Source organism: Lissotriton vulgaris, chromosome 2_2 (genome assembly GCF_964263255.1).
Source record: "Lissotriton vulgaris chromosome 2_2, aLisVul1.2, whole genome shotgun sequence".
NCBI classification, from domain to species: Eukaryota; Metazoa; Chordata; class Amphibia; order Caudata; family Salamandridae; genus Lissotriton; species Lissotriton vulgaris.
The window spans coordinates 52,927,049-52,945,979 of NC_141688.1; positions in this window are offsets into that span (position 1 = coordinate 52,927,049).

Below are 18,931 nucleotides of genomic sequence, written 5' to 3' on the forward strand. Positions count from 1 at the left end.
AGAATTATCGAGTCTGCGGACATTGAGCCCAAGACCCTGCCGCGTCGGGACTTGAACCCTGGTCCCGGGCCTGATCTCTGCTTCAGAGTCTGCTGCTCTAACCAGTGAGCCACACTTCTCCACTGAACACCCCGATGATATGCAAATGAGCCCACGTTGAATTGTTCAGCTGGGCTCGGCACAGGTCTACAGATGTGCCTTGGCTATCAATGAAAGGCCCCCAGCACCAGCGTTTCATGAGTACCGGTACTCTCCTCTGCAATTCGGAAGTGCTGATACTCAGAGGGATAAATGTAAGAAGTGCCGGTACTCAGTACCGGTGAGTACCGGCCCATTTAAAGCACTGGTTATGTCCCTTTGTCATTTGCTCCAGGCATTCATTTTCTAATTTTGGCTCCTCCGCCCTTCGCTCTCCTCTGCTCTACCTCTCTGTCTGGGCTCATCCTTTCTTTCTTGTGGGAAGATGACTGACGGTGCTCGGTCCTTCCTCATCACAGTTTCTCCTTCGTGCTACGCCGATGTCGTATGGGACCGTCCATTTGAGTAAGTCCTGTACCTCCCAACTCTCCCACACACACTCAGTCAGCTACAGCCAGTCCTATGCTACCCAACATCGGCTCATCTGCGGCTTGTCTTGGCTTTGCAACTGCTGGTAGAGTCACCCGCAGGGGCTCGTTTGTCCGTGCAGCCCCACAGACGTGATTCTTTTTTTGGGCAAACCAGTTACCTTCCAGATCTATGTTGATCACTTGAATCCTCATTTGGCTAAAGTGGAATGCATAATCTTGTGGTTTGTTGTACTTGGTTACAAGTTCAACTTATTAAAATCTCAAATTGCTTTTCTGAGTGTTCGCAAAAAAGTAGCCCTCAAGAAGGAATTCGGGGAGGAGCGTGGCTAGCAGCCGACAAAAATGGCTGCACACTAACTCGGCTCCGGAGTCCCGCACTATCTGTTACAAAAGCCGGAGTATTTTGCACTGGAATTACTGCCATCAGCCTGCGAAATGAGGAAACTCTAAGTTGACACCAGCTTAGAGGGAAATCAGGCCAGAAAATGACCTGTCCACTTCGAGGCCTGCATCTACAGCGTACAGAAAAGATGGCGGCGCCCTGATCGCCGAACTAGCAAACGGGGTACCAATGATTAGATTCTGCAGCGGAGGAAAGCCTAAGAGCACATACCGGGAAGAGCTGTAGTCATCACCGTAAGACGTTGCTGGCCTTTGAAAAAGTGAAAAAAAGGCAAAAACTGTTTTGGAAAACAAGTGACCTTATATTTTAGTGTATACAAGTAATAGCACAGAACTGTAGAGATAACTGTGTGACTTTCTTTCTAGAAAATTCCCTATATGAATAGATAACTGAACACAATTCATTTAAAAAAGGCAGAAAGAGGGAATGGCAAGGTAGGCAGGGGATCCTTATAGAACGGGGGTGCTGGGAATCATTGATTGTTGAAACAAATGTGTATTTGTTAAACCTGTTACCTTCCAGAATGGATACATTTAACTCAAAAAAACACTATTATCCCAGGGGATGGGGACCACGATTCAGGGAATGCCACACTCACAGGACGAAAACAGAAGACATATTTTCTCTCTAAATGCCATTTTTTCCCCCAACTGATTACCACGTGCTGAGACAGCTCTTGGTGCTGTCGTGGCCTGGGCACAGGGCACAAGGACCATAGACCCGACTGGTGGGAGGGGGCAAGGAACCGGACACTACTTCTGGTTCAAGGGGTGGGGGACAGGGAGAAAGCCAGGAACTGGGCATGAGGCAGGACGTATGGTCATGTGTAGCAAGAAGGCTAAAAAAGATACCTGACTGAATGAGAAGAATCCTGTTGTGCTTCGTTGATAAACACATTGTGGAATTTTAATTTGCGATCTGAACATCATCTGCGCCAGCTTGTCACCTATGTACTACATGCACGGCGGCTATTCTAGGTCACCTATGTACTACGTGCACGGCAGCCATTTTAGGTATCATGGTCTCCCTGTCCACGATCGATCGCCAGCACGTCCCTCTGACCCAGCAAGCATCCTCCGCGCACCCTGGCTCCCCCTCCCTCCTCCTCCTTATGAGCATGACCCTTCTGCATGACCCTGTCCTTGGGAGTCACGCCAGCGCCTGACCAACACCTCCTCTCCTCCCATGAATGCCCCTCTGTTGATAAACCTCCCTCCTGCGCTGAATTGTCCACATGGCATGAATACCACTCCATTGATGGCCCCTCACCCCGTGTCCGACTGTCCACACAGGTCCGAGGCCATTGCCTAAGCCGGGAGATATCATTTACTGCCCGTTATTGTATGAGGTCGCTCTCCTTCAAAGGACCCTCTATTGATCCAGGCCTCCCCACCCCCTGTGATATGATCAGGCGCACACATCCTAAGACTCGACGGAACACTCAGCTGCGTGATGGTCCCCTCCTCTTATCAGCAGGTTGAGAACCTCTATTGTGAAGGTATATGGGGGTGGGATTGACACTAGGATTACGGGGATGTCTTTTCCTCTTGCCTTACAAAGACTTGATTGTATTAAAGGAAGGTCACATGCCATAAACCAGTGTATAAGAGGCCAGGCCTCCGAGAGGCTGTTAGAGCACCTCGACATGATACCTTGTTGTCTGATCTGATGTGTTCTGCTCCGTCGGAATAAACTTCTGTTTCCTGCCTTCTGGTCTCCGGCGCCTGCCTCATTGCTTGGTAAACTTGAATGGTACAAGGGCGGTTAGCGCCGGGCAAATCTTGAGAAAGGTCCTAGCCCTACCTTTTTCCACAATTGGCGTCCCAAAGCGTAGGGCCCATCAGCGACACGTGGATCCAGTGGGAGAGGTCCCGATGACAGAGTGAACGACTGCAACGATCGGGAAGAGCTCGTGTCCGATAGACCCTCGTCTGACAGCCGATCATCCGACCTTCACTAGTTCTGAACAGACCTCTCTCGAGTGATCTACGGTCCTGACTGGGAACCATCAGGAGTGCCGCGAACAACACGAAGGAGAGAGGACGATCGGGCGCTGGATCCAGAGGACAGGAAACCGTCCATGCGGTCCGGGTAAGGTCGTGTAAACACGACAAATTAAGGAAAATTGTTTTTGTTTGGGTAATACTAGTATTACGCTTTGTTGAAACCCTCTGGAGATTCACTGTCTGCAAACGGGGAAAAACAAACAGGCTCTCTCTTTGCAAGCAGTGAAGGATAGGTAACGCAGACTTTTGTCCCCATTGTAATCCGTCGTGCCTATCTTCCTCCCCCACTGTTTCCCGAACTGTCGTTCGTGGATTATTGTCTGGAGATTCTTCGTCTGCAAACAGGGAAGAACAAGGTCTCTCTTTGCAGGTAGAGAAAGAGTGGGTAACGATAATTTTTCGTGCCCACTTATTCTCCCCACTGGATTGTTTGATTGGCCGATTATTCGGTATTGGTTCTTTTGAGGTATTCACGGCCTCCAAATAACGTAGAATAGAAATATTCTGTCTAGTCTTTGTCCGCCGTGATAAGATAGGTAGTGCAGACTTTTGTCCCCGTTGTAATCCGTCATGCCTGTCTTCTCCCCACTGGTTGGTAGCCTGTTTAGCCCGGACCGCTTATTAGAGATGAACCATCCAGCTCCACTGGAGGGCACCCCTAATAAGGACATGTTCACTAAGTATGGACTAGTCGCTATAGCTTACACTAAACTATGGCATAAATATACGAAAAAGAACCTTGAAAGTCAGTGGCCACTGATAGGTTCCTTTGACGAAAATAAAATAAAAACATTAGAAATAGCGCTCCAGAAGAATAAGACCACGCCCACTATGCTCGACAGTATCGGCATGTGGCGCAAAGAAACGGAACAACGAAAGAAAAGAGAAGAAGCAAAAATAGGGAAAGAATTACGAAAGGCAGCCCACCTAGCCGCAAAGCAACTAGAAGAAGAAATAAAAGAAAGAAAGGAAACCACGCGAAACCAAGAATCAGGGTCGACAGGCCAATGTCCTGTTAGGACCCCCTCTGCGCTCTACCCTGAATTGCCCTCCAAACAACGGACGAACGATGAGTTGCTACTAGGTCCCCAACCATCTACATGCCCCCTCCATATGCCCCCTGCCGACAAAGCTTTCACGCTCCGAGTGTGAGCGAAAGCGATCTCAGGGCTAGTGCACCAGCCCTCACGGCCTTTGCACCAGCCACATTAACAACCTCATCAGACGACCCCGAGTCTAGCAAACAATCATCGGCCAGACTAAATAGGTTGAGCAAAGATGAGCGGGATGGGATCGACAAAATAGCAAAGACATTAGTAGAACGAAGGGAGAGCGAAGATTATACAATGAGCGTATATAATTCACATGCCGACAGTCACAGACGGCATTTCATCTTGCGATTCAGCTACTACACCCTGAACACGTATGAAGATAGGTATCAGAGTAAGGGACCCGCTAAATTAACAACACTGTATAGGAAAATTGATGTTGGAGATGGGACTGAACGTGAGGCGACGGAGCTCTTCATGCAGATGCTTGAGGTCTTCCGCCACCTCACAGAACAGAAACCAGAAGCCAAGGTTACGGTCCCTGAAACAACCTCGGCAGAAGTAGCCAATACTATGATGCCTATCAGAGAAGCGGCTCCTTACTGGATCCCGCCACGGGGCCAGGGAACGAGCGATGATATCAATAATGAAAATGCAAAGGGAAGGGTTGTGTACAATTGGGTTTACCAACCATGGGACCGACAAGATATCCTAACCTTTAAGCAAACCCTGCCCGACTTAAGAAAGAACCCGACAGCATTTTATACCGAATTAGGCACAGCCTTGGGTTCGACAATAATGACTATAGCAGATATTGACTTGTTCTTTGGGCTATGTCTGCCAGCTGACGTGTGGAAGCAAATCCGGAAGGCTGACCACACGGATCTGTTTGGACATACCTGGGACCAACTCGGTAAACTAGACAGACAGCGAGAGCCGGGGAGTAAACCAGTGAAGGACATACTGGAACTCCCAGATAAAATAGTCCAGAAATTAAAAACACTGGTCCCGGAAAGAAAAGTAGACTGGTCGATAGTCACGGCCTGTCGACAGAAACCCCAGGAAGATGTGTCAGAATACTTCTCCCGATTTGAGACAGTGTTCTCCGACTACAGTGGCCAAGACATGACCACCGCGACCGGACAACACCTGTTTGTGCAAAATTATGTAAAGGGATTAACACAAGAAGTCTCCCAAAAACTACAGACGAGTGAGAGTAGTTGGGGGGCCTCCAAACCCGCAGCCATCCTTCAGATGGCTCAGTATTACGAGCACCAAAAGAATGAGAATGATAGGGCATCTGAGAAAAAGAAGAAAGATTTAAAGGAAAGGGTAATGATAGCCCAGATACAGGGTATAGCGCTAGGACGGGAACATCAAAGGGGGAACTACCAATCAAACACCCCCAGAGATCTACCTCCTAAAGATCACACCCCAACATCCCACACTGGACGGAGAGACATTAGCAATGACCAATGCGCCTTCTGCAAAGGGTTCGGCCATTGGAAAACCCAGTGTCCGGTTCTGCTAGAGATGAATAGAAATAGGGATTCCAGGGATGTGGCAGGTGGTCCGAGGAATAGAGTACAGGGACGAGGGAACTCCAACGACACTAACAATGACAGATCAGGAAGACTGAACACATTTGACCGTCCCCGACAAAACCAATATCAGCTATCCGAAGGTGAAAATGCCCCCGATTTTGCATAGGACTGCCAGGGGCAAGGGAGGGATCCAGTCGAGCTCTGTGTTGACCAGCAAGGTCCTTATGTCACCGCTAAGGTCTTGGGTACAGAGTCTCCATTCTTGGTAGACACTGGGGCGACACGTAGTGTGTTATCAAAACGACTGATTCCAAGGGCACCCTTGTCTGGCTCACACATAACGTCGATAGGTTTCGATGGGACGCCCTCCACTAACCCCCTGTCCGTACCTATTACCTTTGACCTAGAAAGCAACACTGCTGACGCGACATTTCTACTCTCCTCCAACTCCCCTGACGCCATTATGGGCATTGACTTACTGAAACATTTTCGAGCTACCATTAGGTGTTCCCCAGATGGAATACGAGTCATTCTGTACGACAACCCAGACATGCCCAGATCCCGTCCCCCACGACACATGTGCTGCATAACTAACGCTGACCTGTCCCTGCTTGACACCCTTCCTCCGTACCTGTGGGCCAAAAATGACTCTGATGTGGGGCGAATGATGATTGACCCTATTCACATAACTGTACGACAGGACGCTATGCTCCCGAAACTCCCGCAATATCGGATATCCCCAGAGGGTGAGAAGGCACTGGTAGCGATCATTCAGTCTCTGGTAGATGCAGGAGTGGTTGAAGAAGTGGTTAGCAACGTCTGCAACAGCCCAATCCTACCTATTGTTAAGAAGCAAGGTGAAGGAGATGAGAAAGCGTACCGCTTCATCATCGACTTGCGAGAGATTAACAAAGTGGTTGTACCCCAATATCCTGTGGTCTCTGATATCACCACCATTCTGACCCTCATCCCGTCCACTGCCACCACCTTCTCTGTTATCGACCTTAAAAACGCATTTTTCTCTATCCCCATCCGTCCAGACAGCCGTTATCTTTTCGGCTTCACTTTAAAATCTCGCTCGTACCGATTTTGTAGAGCTCCCCAGGGGTACACTGAAAGTCCCAGCATTTACAGCCAGGCTCTCAAAAGACAGCTGGATGCCTTCCAGCTACCAGAGGGAGTGGTGTTGATCCAATATGTCGATGATATCCTTTTGGCGGCCGACACCACCCCGCTTGCAACGACAGCCACCGTCCAACTCCTACACTTCCTTGCAGAAAATGGCCATAAAGTCTCCAAAAAGAAGCTACAGTTCTGCCAGCCACAAGTAACTTACCTAGGCCATCTTCTGTCCAAGGAAGGGAGGAAACTTACACCCGACCGAATCCAAACCATCCTAGACACCCCCATCCCAAAAACACAAAAGCAGGTCCGCTCTTTGGTTGGCCTAACCTCTTTTTGCAGACAGTGGTTGCCTAATTACAGCCTCATTGTGAAACCATTACTTGCCCTGCTGACCAAAGATGTCCCCTCCCCGCTTCCTTGGACCACTGAGTGTCAAGCCTCCTTTAAGGAATTACGGGATGCACTCTGCTCAGCACCCGTCCTCGGAACGCCGGATTACTCCAAACCCTTCTCCCTCTTCACCCACGAAAGGGAGGGATGCGCATTGTCTGTCCTGACTCAATCGATTGGCCCTAAGCAGCGCCCTTGTGCCTACTTCTCCGCCACTCTTGATCCTGTAGCCAGAGCCTTACCTGCCTGCCTTCGAGCAGTAGCTGCCGCTGCTGTCTCCATCCGTCAGAGCGAGGGAATCGTACTTTCCAACTCCCTCACTGTATTAGTGCCCCATGCAGTAGACACCCTTTTGAACCAGACAAAGACCCAACACCTGACTAGCGCACGACTGACAGGGTACGAGTTGACTCTGCTTGCACCCCACATCACACTAAAGAGATGCACGACTTTGAATCCTGCCACCTTGCTACCCCTGCCTGAAAACGACCCCGACGTTCCTCCCATACACGACTGTGTGACCCTCACAGACGAACAGACTAGGAGTAGGGTTGACCTCCGAGACACTGCTTTTCCTGACCCCGATGGAGAGCTATGGGTAGACGGCTCATGCATCAAACTCCCAGATGGCACCACTTCAGCTGCCTATGCAGTAACGACAGCCCAAACAGTAGTTGAAACAGCCTGCATCACACAACGATCTGCCCAGGCAGCAGAGCTGATAGCCCTCACCCGAGCATGCATCATAGCCGCAGGGACCACCGCGAACGTATATACGGACAGCCAGTATGCCTTCGGAGTGGTCCACCATTTTGGGCTCCTGTGGAGGGAGAGGGGATTCCTGACGTCCCACGGTACCCCAATCCTCCACGGAGATTTAGTGTCCGCTCTGATTGAGGCAGTTCTCCTCCCCAAACGATTAGCGGTGATCAAATGTCAGGCACACAAAAGAGTGACAGACTTAGTCGGACAAGGGAATGCATTAGCCGACATCACTGCACGAACCACAGCTGAGAATAGGACAGTGACACGCATATATGTGACTAGGTCACAAGCAGAAAAATGGAGTGACACAAGGGAAATGATCAGAGACATACAGTCGGCCAGCACCCCTCACGAATTGACTAAATGGGCAAGGGTGGGTTTGAAGGACGAAGAGGGTTGCTGGCGAACAAAAGATGCAAACAAATGGTTGCTGCCCGACTCATATCTGATTCCCATACTGACAATGGCTCACTCCCCCGCACACATAGGATCTGCACCCATGATCGAACTCGTTTCCAAAGTCTGGCATAACGACAAAATCCCTGACTCAGCCAGACGCCTAGTTCAGCAGTGCCTCATCTGTCTGCAACACAACCCCGGGAAAGGGACTGTAGTACCCCGGGGAGGGTTCGGGACCCCCAATCACCCCTTTGAGGTCCTTCAGATGGACTACATCCAACTAGAGAGATGCCAAAACCTGAAATATGTACTAGTCATTGTGTGTGCCTTCAGCAAATGGGTGGAAGCCTATCCAACCCGTGACAACACTGCCATGACTACTGCCAAAGTACTACTGAAGGAATTCTTCCCTCGCTATGGCCTTTGCCGAATTCTATGGAGCGACAATGGCCCCCATTTCATAGCTGAGGTTATCCAATTAATCCTAAAAGGGTTGGGGGTGAAGCAACGATTTCATGCGGTCTTCCACCCCCAATCCGCTGGTCTAGTGGAACGCCATAATGCCACGCTGAAGCTGAAACTGGCAAAAATAGTGGCCACCACTGGACTTAACTGGCCGGATGCCCTCCCACTGGCCTTGTTATCGATGCGCTCCACTCCCACCAAGCACCATTTGACCCCCTACGAGGTCGTGTTTGGGCGTCCGATGAATCTCTGGACTGACCCCAAACCGACCTCCATTCATGACGTCCCAGACGTCCTACTATCTGATTATTTGTGCAAGTTAACTAAAACGTTGTCTGTCATTCATCAACAGGTGCAGCAGGCTATCCCCGATGCTTCCAGGGGCCCCGGCCACGACATCCAACCGGGAGATTTCGTATTGATACGAAATTTCCAGCGAGCCAAGAGTCTGGAACCCCGGTGGACGGGCCCCTGGCAAGTGCTGATCACCACCCGAACGGCACTCCGAGTGGAGGGGAAGAGGCACTGGCTGCACGCGCATCATTGCCGAAAAGTCTCTGCAAACCTGGCCACGACAGAAAACGTCAGCACCCAAGAAGAGCTCCTGAGCAAAGACCGACCGATATTGGACTGTTATCCCGATACTGGGGCACTCGAACTTGCAAAATTCTCCGATCCCACTGTGCCGTCCAGAGAAGGGTATTTCCTGCGTCGAAAGGAGGGAGTTTCGGCTAAGTAGGCCACGGACTAAGTTAAATCTCAGAACGGTGACCTAAACACAATCAAGGGTTGCCGGGAGAGAAGCTAAACGAAGTCTGTGGTTCTGCCCGCTACCGAGCTCCCTTGAAGGTGATGGAAGCGCCAGATAAGAAGATGATGGAAGCGCCAGATAAGAAGATGATGGAAGCAACAGGAAATACCCAGTATAGAAATCCAAAGACTGACCACTTGCACAAATCAAAGACAATCGCACTCTTCATTGTCTTCCTCTTCTGCCTCCTCCTCATGACCTCCTTCTGGATTCTGGAGGAAAGCACACCGGCTCATGAGGCATTGCTACCTACTGCACAGCCGACCCCCCTGAAAGAGCATCACCTAATCTCTCTGTCGCCTCAGCTCCGAGAAAGGCGCAGGGAATTCTGGAACAATTCCTTCGTGCAACTGTTGCACCAACACAACCTTGCTGCGAATGCTACGAACTGTTGGATCTGCGGGTTGCTCCCGCATGCCACTGGACACTCTATTCCCTTCATCCCTTCACCCTTCTCAGTTCACGGCTCTTGCCTCGCCTGGCTGATCCTCATGCAAGAGAGCCACAAGGACAACGCCACCTCTGGCCGGACAGTGTCACACTTCTACTCTGGGTTCTGGCTGAACAGAACCGGAAAGACTCCTGCTGCCCTGTGTCCTGCGCTCGCAGGCGCCACCTTCATCAAAAACATTCCAGCCAAAGAACGAGTCGAAGTACAGGTGCTCCACAATCCAGCCAGGACCACCTTCTCTCATCTACAAAAACAAACTACCGCTACACTGACTGTGGCTCTGTCTGTCATCAATGTCACAGGTCTCGTGTGTCTCGAAGGCCATGGAACGCAGCTGGTGGGTCACAGCGCCTGCCAGATCACCAGAACATTGGACTCAGCTGACCCCCCTTCCTTTGTTGCTTCTCCAAACATGTACTTTGTGTGTGGCACCAAAGCTTACACCTGGCTCCCGAAGGGTTGGAAGGGTACCTGTTACATTGCCTTCGTTCTTCCACCCACATATGTAGCCCCTGCCAACCATCACCGGCAGAGGCGTGCAAACGACCTTGGACAAGCCGACTCCACCGGAGCACAGTTCCTAGATGCAGCAAAGGGACTTGTTCCTCTGTGGGGCCCAATGGCAAACAGCCGTGCTATCCGGCACCTGACCCAGGCAGTAGAAACAACGATCAACATCACTACTGGTATCCTCGCCAACAACACTGCGGAACTTCAGGCGGTCCGCCTCGTGACCCTCCAAAATAGACTTGTCCTAGACGTGGTCCTAGCCGACCGAGGAGGAGCATGCCGCATCATCGGATCCTGCTGCTGCACATACGTGCCTGACAACTCGCCTTCAGTCTACAAAGCCATTGAACACCTCCACAGACTTTCCTCAGAGGTTCACCAAGAACAAGAAGGATGGTCACTTGGGAGCTGGTTTTGGGACACCTTGAAGAATTGGGGTTGGAAGTTGTTTTCCTTCGTGCTGATACCTGTTGTAATATTATGTGGGTGTTGTTTAGGTATCCAATGTCTGCCACCTTTGTGCGGCTTTGTTTCTAACTGTATGTGCCCAAAGACTTTGGACTTCCGAAATGAGCACATGAGTCCCCTCTATGAAGTAGAAATACGTGGCCTTATGGGGATAAATCCAAACTGACAAGTTGGCGAGATATGTTAAAAGGGAGGACTGTGGAATTTTAATTTGCGATCTGAACATCATCTGCGCCAGCTTGTCACCTATGTACTACATGCACGGCGGCTATTCTAGGTCACCTATGTACTACGTGCACGGCAGCCATTTTAGGTATCATGGTCTCCCTGTCCACGATCGATCGCCAGCACGTCCCTCTGACCCAGCAAGCATCCTCCGCGCACCCTGGCTCCCCCTCCCTCCTCCTCCTTATGAGCATGACCCTTCTGCATGACCCTGTCCTTGGGAGTCACGCCAGCGCCTGACCAACACCTCCTCTCCTCCCATGAATGCCCCTCTGTTGATAAACCTCCCTCCTGCGCTGAATTGTCCACATGGCATGAATACCACTCCATTGATGGCCCCTCACCCCGTGTCCGACTGTCCACACAGGTCCGAGGCCATTGCCTAAGCCGGGAGATATCATTTACTGCCCTTTATTGTATGAGGTCGCTCTCCTTCAAAGGACCCTCTATTGATCCAGGCCTCCCCACCCCCTGTGATATGATCAGGCGCACACATCCTAAGACTCGACGGAACACTCAGCTACGTGATGGTCCCCTCCTCTTATCAGCAGGTTGAGAACCTCTATTGTGAAGGTATATGGGGGTGGGATTGACACTAGGATTACGGGGATGTCTTTTCCTCTTGCCTTACAAAGACTTGATTGTATTAAAGGAAGGTCACATGCCATAAACCAGTGTATAAGAGGCCAGGCCTCCGAGAGGCTGTTAGAGCACCTCGACATGATACCTTGTTGTCTGATCTGATGTGTTCTGCTCCGTCGGAATAAACTTCTGTTTCCTGCCTTCTGGTCTCCGGCGCCTGCCTCATTGCTTGGTAAACTTGAATGGTACAAGGGCGGTTAGCGCCGGGCAAATCTTGAGAAAGGTCCTAGCCCTACCTTTTTCCACAACATGACAACTGGCGACGAGGGAAAGCAGAACCGGCGCGTGTGTCCAGGTGCCCAGAATAGAAGAAAAGGAGCCAGGAGCCCACCCCGGTCCAAGTGCTGGCGTGGAGGAACGACGCACAAGCCCACCCGACCGCAACAACATCTGTGCGTGAGTGAGGAGATCAGAGCCACCCGGCCGTGAATACAAGCTGGTAAGAAGCCCGAAGACTAAAGCGCGCACGAGCATCCAAAAGAGATCTCGCGAGAACACGGCTACCATCTTAGGGTCAGGCAAAAGCAGCCAATCAGCGCCGCGAAAGGCCCGGCGGCCATCTTTAAGTCAGGTGGGAATTCTCGAAGTTCCCGCGATCTCGCGAGACTTGGGCGGCCATCTTGAAACCAGGCAAAATAAGCGAATCTGGAGCCAGAAAGGCCCGGCGGCCATTTTAAAGTCAGGAAATAAAGGAGAACAGAAGGAATAAGTAAAAAAAGAGCAAACAAAGTCAAAAGAATAAGTAAAGGTGCACTAATAATAGTAAAGAGACAATAAGAACAGAAAAAACAAAAGGATAAAGCAGCTTAAAGCAAGGAAACACAGGAGAGCAAGAAAAAAATAAAATGAAAGCAGAAACAAAATTAAATAAGAGACAACAAGAAAGAAAGAAAAAAGAAAAACATAATATAGAAAAGAAATCACAGAAATACAAAAAGAAGTGAGAAAAGAGAAAAGATAAACGAAAGTGACAAGTAAGAAAAACAGAATAAAAGAAAGAGGTGCCACACGCCAACAATGACTGAACAAGGGAGTGACAAACAGAGCGCCCAGTACCGCAGACCGCTTCCATTCAACCTATCTGAACCACAAGTAGGCATAAGATGGGAGCGATGGGTTTGCAAGTTCGAAAGATACATGCGCGCCACGGATGTAACAGACGCCAAGCAGTTGGATCTGTTCTTAAACCTCGTAGGTGACGAAGTAGACGACCTACTAGTGACATTACCGGATGACCAAACGGCAACATATAAAGGGTTAATCAAGTGCCTCACAGACAGATTTGATCCACAAAGAAACATTGACTTTGAGAGATACACCTTTGCAATTGCATTTCAGCATACAGACGAGTCCCTTGATGACTTTGCAACAAGAATGTCAAATTGGTCACACACTGCGAATTTGACAAGTTCGACAACGAACAAGCAATTTGCCTGCGCATCATTGAGGGATGTCGGTCAATGGAATTTCGCACACAAATTTTGAAAGAACCCACCTCGCTGGAGAAAATTCTAACTATGGCCAGGGCAGAAGCGAGGGCGACGGAGCAAGCAAAGCAAATGGAGCTGGGTAAGGAGAGGCAAATGGAACAAGCGAACCGCATGGTCGGAAGCAGCGGCACGAACACCTGGAAGAAGGAGAACAATGAACAACTTCCAAGGAAACAACAAGAAAAACATGCTACAGATGCGAACTTGAGTTCCCACACACCAGCGTGTGCCCGGCAATGGGTCAGACATGCAGGAAATGCAACAACAGCAATCATTTTGCAAGCGTATGTGTGGGCACGCAATTCAGAAGTGAGAGAGGAAGACCGGGAACACCGCGAATGATGACGAACAGATATGCCAGGCACATGGAAACGACAAACCGCAGCTCATCAGCTGAATCCGAGGGAGAAGCAGTGCAAGAGAATGTAGAATGGCTATACTTGATGTCCGATGCTGTGTCTGCAGAAGAAGACACAGGGCGAGAAAGCATCCACCTAATGGAGAAGTATCAAGTAAAAAAAACAAAAAAACAGAGACCGTGACCATAGACGTGGGACAACACAAAACACGCTTTGTGCTAGACAGCGGCGCCACATATAACAACATGTGTGCATCCGAATATGAAAAAATTGAATTAAAGCCAGCGCTAGTGCTATACAGAGTTGATTTATTCACGTGGGGATCAAGAAAACCAGTGACCAACATGGGAAAAATTCACAGAGACACTGATATACAAAAACCAAACAAGCAAGGACTAAAGGGTGACATTCCAGCACCATGCCTACTGAGTAACGTCACAGAGCAGGTAATGGGCCTCCTCGCAATCACATACCAATTGTCAGAGAGGAAGAACATCCTTCGAGACTATCCAGGAATCCTTCATGTATTAGGGAAGCTAGAAGGACGGCAAATAACACTGCACATCAATGAAGCAGTAAAACCAGTGGCTCAACATCACAGACGAGTGCCGATATATTAGCAGCTGCAAGTTGAGGAGGAAATAAAAGCATTGCTAGGTCAGGACATCATAGAGCCGGCAGAGGGACCGACACCATGGGTGTCGCCAATAGTGGCAGTGCTAAAGAAGAACACATCCAAAATTTGCATCTGAGTCCACATGAGGATACCAAACACAGCAATTGAACGTGAAAGACACCCTGGACCACACCTCAACGACATGATCAGCTGCCTGACTGGAACATGCCAATTCTCAAACTGGAGCTGTGCAAAAGATATCATCAGTTGGAGTTTGACCCTCAGTCAAGATATATAACAACATTATCCACGCACATGGGTCTATTTTGCTACAAACGACTATATTTTGGCATCTCATCAGCGGCAGAAATATTTCAAGAGACAATATGGCTAGTGATAAGGCCGGTAAAAAACAGCCTCAATGACATTCTGGTATTTGGTCGATCAGATGACGAGCCTGGCAAAGCATTGGGGGACGTATGCTCCCAGCTGGAACAAGCAGGTCTAACGCTGAATGAAGACAAGTGCGAAATAGGGAGAGATGAACTGGTGTTCTTCTGGCACATTTTTTCCAAACCAATAGTGCGCGTATTGTGTGTGAGCGCATATAAAATACAAATAGAAGTCGGGCACGCTAAAGCCCCCGCAGTTGTAATCCAGAATAAGTGTTTCCCAATTCACACGGGCCGGTTTACCTCCCCAAACAAGCTTGAGGAGCAAAGAGCGCACAGTTTAAAAAAATTGGGGAAGCACCACCTACTTAATAGGAGCGATACGGTCGGCCAGCGATAGTGGAAGCTTCACCCATCTGTCTACCTGTCGCTCTAATTTCACACATGCAGGGCCGTAATTCTCGCGAATGACCGTGTCAGGGTCTCTGTGTACCCATAGCCCCAAGTATTTCACGGGCTGCGTGGACCACTCAAGTGGGAATTAAAGTTCGTATGGTAAGGTGCATTCTGTTAGTGGCACTACCACTGATTTAGCCCAGTTAATATGCAGACCTGAGAACATGCCTAACCTAATATTCTCCTGCAGCACTGGTGCAATGAAAGTGCGTGGTTCCCGTAAAAAACACAGCATGTCATCCGCGTATAATGAAATGCAGACATGGTGGTGGGCAAAGGGGAGAGCTGAGGCTCGGTGTCTTGGCTGAATGATACAAGCAAGGGGCTCAAGTGTTAGTGCAAAAAGAAGGGGCGAGAGGGGGCATCCCTGTCTCGTTCCCCCTAGTGATGCATATAGGGTCCGACGTGCTGCCTTCCACATGGATGCATGCCATAGGGCCGGTATACAGCAGGCGTATCCAGTGAACAAAAATAGGGGGGAAGCCCATTCGCTGCAGAATGTAAAAAAGATAATTCCATTCTATAGAGTCAAAGGCCTTGGTGGCATCTAGCATGAAAGCCACCGCCTGTAGCCTGGGGTCGAGAACGTGAAAAGAGGCAAAAAGAGTACGCAGGTTGTGCGAGGTGGACCGAGTGGGAATAAAACCAGATTGGTCCGGGAGGACCAGGCCCTGCACGAGCAGTTGCAACCTGGTGGCCAACATTTTGGCCAGTGTCTTAGGGTCAGTGTTGATGAACGACAGTGGCCGATAGGAGTCGCAAAAATGCAGTGGTTTATCCTTCCTGATCAATGTAATAATCAGAGCTCCCCGGAGGGTTGGTGGCAATTTGTCAGATTCATAGGCCTCGGAATACATTTCCAAAAGATGGGGAGTAAGTTCTTCTACAAATTCTTTCTCGCTAGGGAAGCCATCTGGGCCAGGGGCCTTTTTGTTTGGGAGGGCCTTAATTGCTGCGTGCACATCCTCTTCCGTAATCGGTTGACTGAGAAACTCCCTCTGCCCATCCGATAACCAAGCAATGGCGATATCCGCAAGGTATGTCTCTTAGTCGTCACTGTCAGCCGCCCCCTGTGTGGTATATAGCTCTGCATATGTAGTTCAGAACTGTGCTAAGATCTCCGGGGTAGAGGAATAGTGGAATAGTGTGTTGGATCATACGATCTTTAATCTTGTGAGCCAGGTGTCTCCCCGGTCGCCCTCCCCATAAGCGCGGGGAACATGATGTCTAGAAACAAACTTAACTTCCCTCTCCCCTAGCTCATTGTACTCCGACGTGGCCTCTTTAATCAACGCACTTGTCTGAGCGCAGTGTGAGATCTCATAGTCACGCTCGAGCCCGCGTAGTGTGGTGTCAAGTTTAGCAAGATGTCCGCTCAAGTCTTTCAATATGCCGTCGGATGTGCTGATGCAAGTGCCCTGAATGGTGGCTTTGAATGCTTCCCATAGTGTTAGTAAGAAAGAAAGCAACCTGGCTGCACTCAAATATATCAGTTGTTCAATGAAAATGAAGATGAAAATGTCGTACGTCTATGTTATCCGTTGCGTGCCACAAGGAAAAGGGTCCTGCAAACCCTTTGTCATAAATGCAGAAGAATACCAGACGTGAGTCGAAGTAGCCTTGTGCACAGCGTAATCACTCGTGAGAGTGTAAATCAAGATACTTCAAAATTTTTAGATAGTTCATACAATTTTACACAAAATGTTGAAAAAATGATGCAATACTGGAAGTAAACCAAATGAAACGTAAGTTGTAGTTCATTATCATCATTGTATTGAAATCATGATGAAAAACTCATTGTATCCAAAGATAATGTTGAGATTCACAAAATCCAGGATGAATTGCCACATTCTTCAATTTCCATGAAAAAACAAATCCCAATGCATTTCGGGCTTATGGCAAAAGCCCTTCATCAGGGGATCTAGAAAGATAACATACATCATGCTTTAAACCTAGACTGATTAGAACGTCAAGCATCATATGTATACTCAAATAAGGAAATGAGGAAAATCATGCAAGCATGCTAGGAAAAGTACCACTCAATGCAAAATGAGACCAACGGTTCCCAATGCCAAAGGGAGACGTGGATACCAAATTATGCCGTTTGGTGAATGTAATACTAACACCGTGCCGTGATGGAGACAGCGTGAACGTGAACCGACAAAACTGTGCCAATTGACCAATTCTGTGAATGCTGCACCTGAGACATAAACATGCTCATCCGAAAAATGAATAACATGCTAGTGATTGTGTAGACAGAAGTAGTTAACGTGCGAAGCAATACCTATCGAACGTAGCGCAAGAACGCTTACTAATTAGCTCCAGTGCTCGAGGTTAAACCAAGACAGTCTTCGGACGCTGTAAAAAATACGGAAAGGAGGAGTTTACACTTGTGCAACTAAAGAGTGGAGCTCCGTTGAAAAAAAAAAAAAAGAAAAAAGTGCGCGTGTCTTACCAAAGACGAAGTTTCAGAACGCGTAGTGTCTATACCCGGTGCATTCTAAGGAGTGAATGTCGGCGTCTGTCCGGCGCCCAAAATATACGTCAGTGTTAGGAAAAGGAAAACTAGAGATAGAAAGGGGACGTGTGTGGGAACGTTAGTGATGTGAGAATAATGAACCCATATTTTACAGAGAGTGACCTAAAGGTCCATAAAAGCAACTAATCGAAACATGAGGAATAAAGCAACATGATCCACATGTCAAATGACTAAGACATGCCAACAACAAAATGCAACATATATACACAGTTCAATGAAAAATGTAAAAATACATAATGTATTGCGGATATCGCCATTGCTTGGTTATCGGATGGGCAGAGGGAGTTTCTCAGTCAACCGATTACGGAAGAGGATGTGCATGCAGCAATTAAGGCCCTCCCAAACAAAAAGGCCCCTGGCCCAGATGGCTTCCCTAGCGAGAAAGAATTTGTAGAAGAACTTACTCCCCATCTTTTGGAAATGTATTCCGAGGCCTATGAATCTGACAAATTGCCACCAACCCTCCGGGGAGCTCTGATTATTACATTGATCAGGAAGGATAAACCACTGCATTTTTGCGACTCCTATCGGCCACTGTCGCTCATCAACACTGACCCTAAGACACTGGCCAAAATGTTGGCCACCAGGTTGCAACTGCTCGTGCAGGGCCTGGTCCTCCCGGACCAATCTGGTTTTATTCCCACTCGGTCCACCTCGCACAACCTGCGTACTCTTTTTGCCTCTTTTCACATTCTCGACCCCAGGCTACAGGCGGTGGCTTTCATGCTAGATGCCACCAAGGCCTTCGACTCTATAGAATATACATAATGTATTTTTACATTTTTCATTGAACTGTGTATATATGTTGCATTTTGTTGTTGGCATGTCTTAGTCATTTGACATGTGGATCATGTTGCTTTATTCCTCATGTTTCGATTAGTTGCTTTTATGGACCTTTAGGTCACTCTCTGTAAAATATGGGTTCATTATTCTCACATCACTAACGTTCCCACACACGTCCCCTTTCTATCTCTAGTTTTCCTTTTCCTAACACTGACGTATATTTTGGGCGCCGGACAGACGCCGACATTCACTCCTTAGAATGCACCGGGTATAGACACTACGCGTTCTGAAACTTCGTCTTTGGTAAGACACGCGCACTTTTTTCTTTTTTTTTTTTTCAACGGAGCTCCACTCTTTAGTTGCACAAGTGTAAACTCCTCCTTTCTATATTTTTTACAGCGTCCGAAGACTGTCTTGGTTTAACCTCGAGCACTGGAGCTAATTAGTAAGCGTTCTTGCGCTACGTTCGATAGG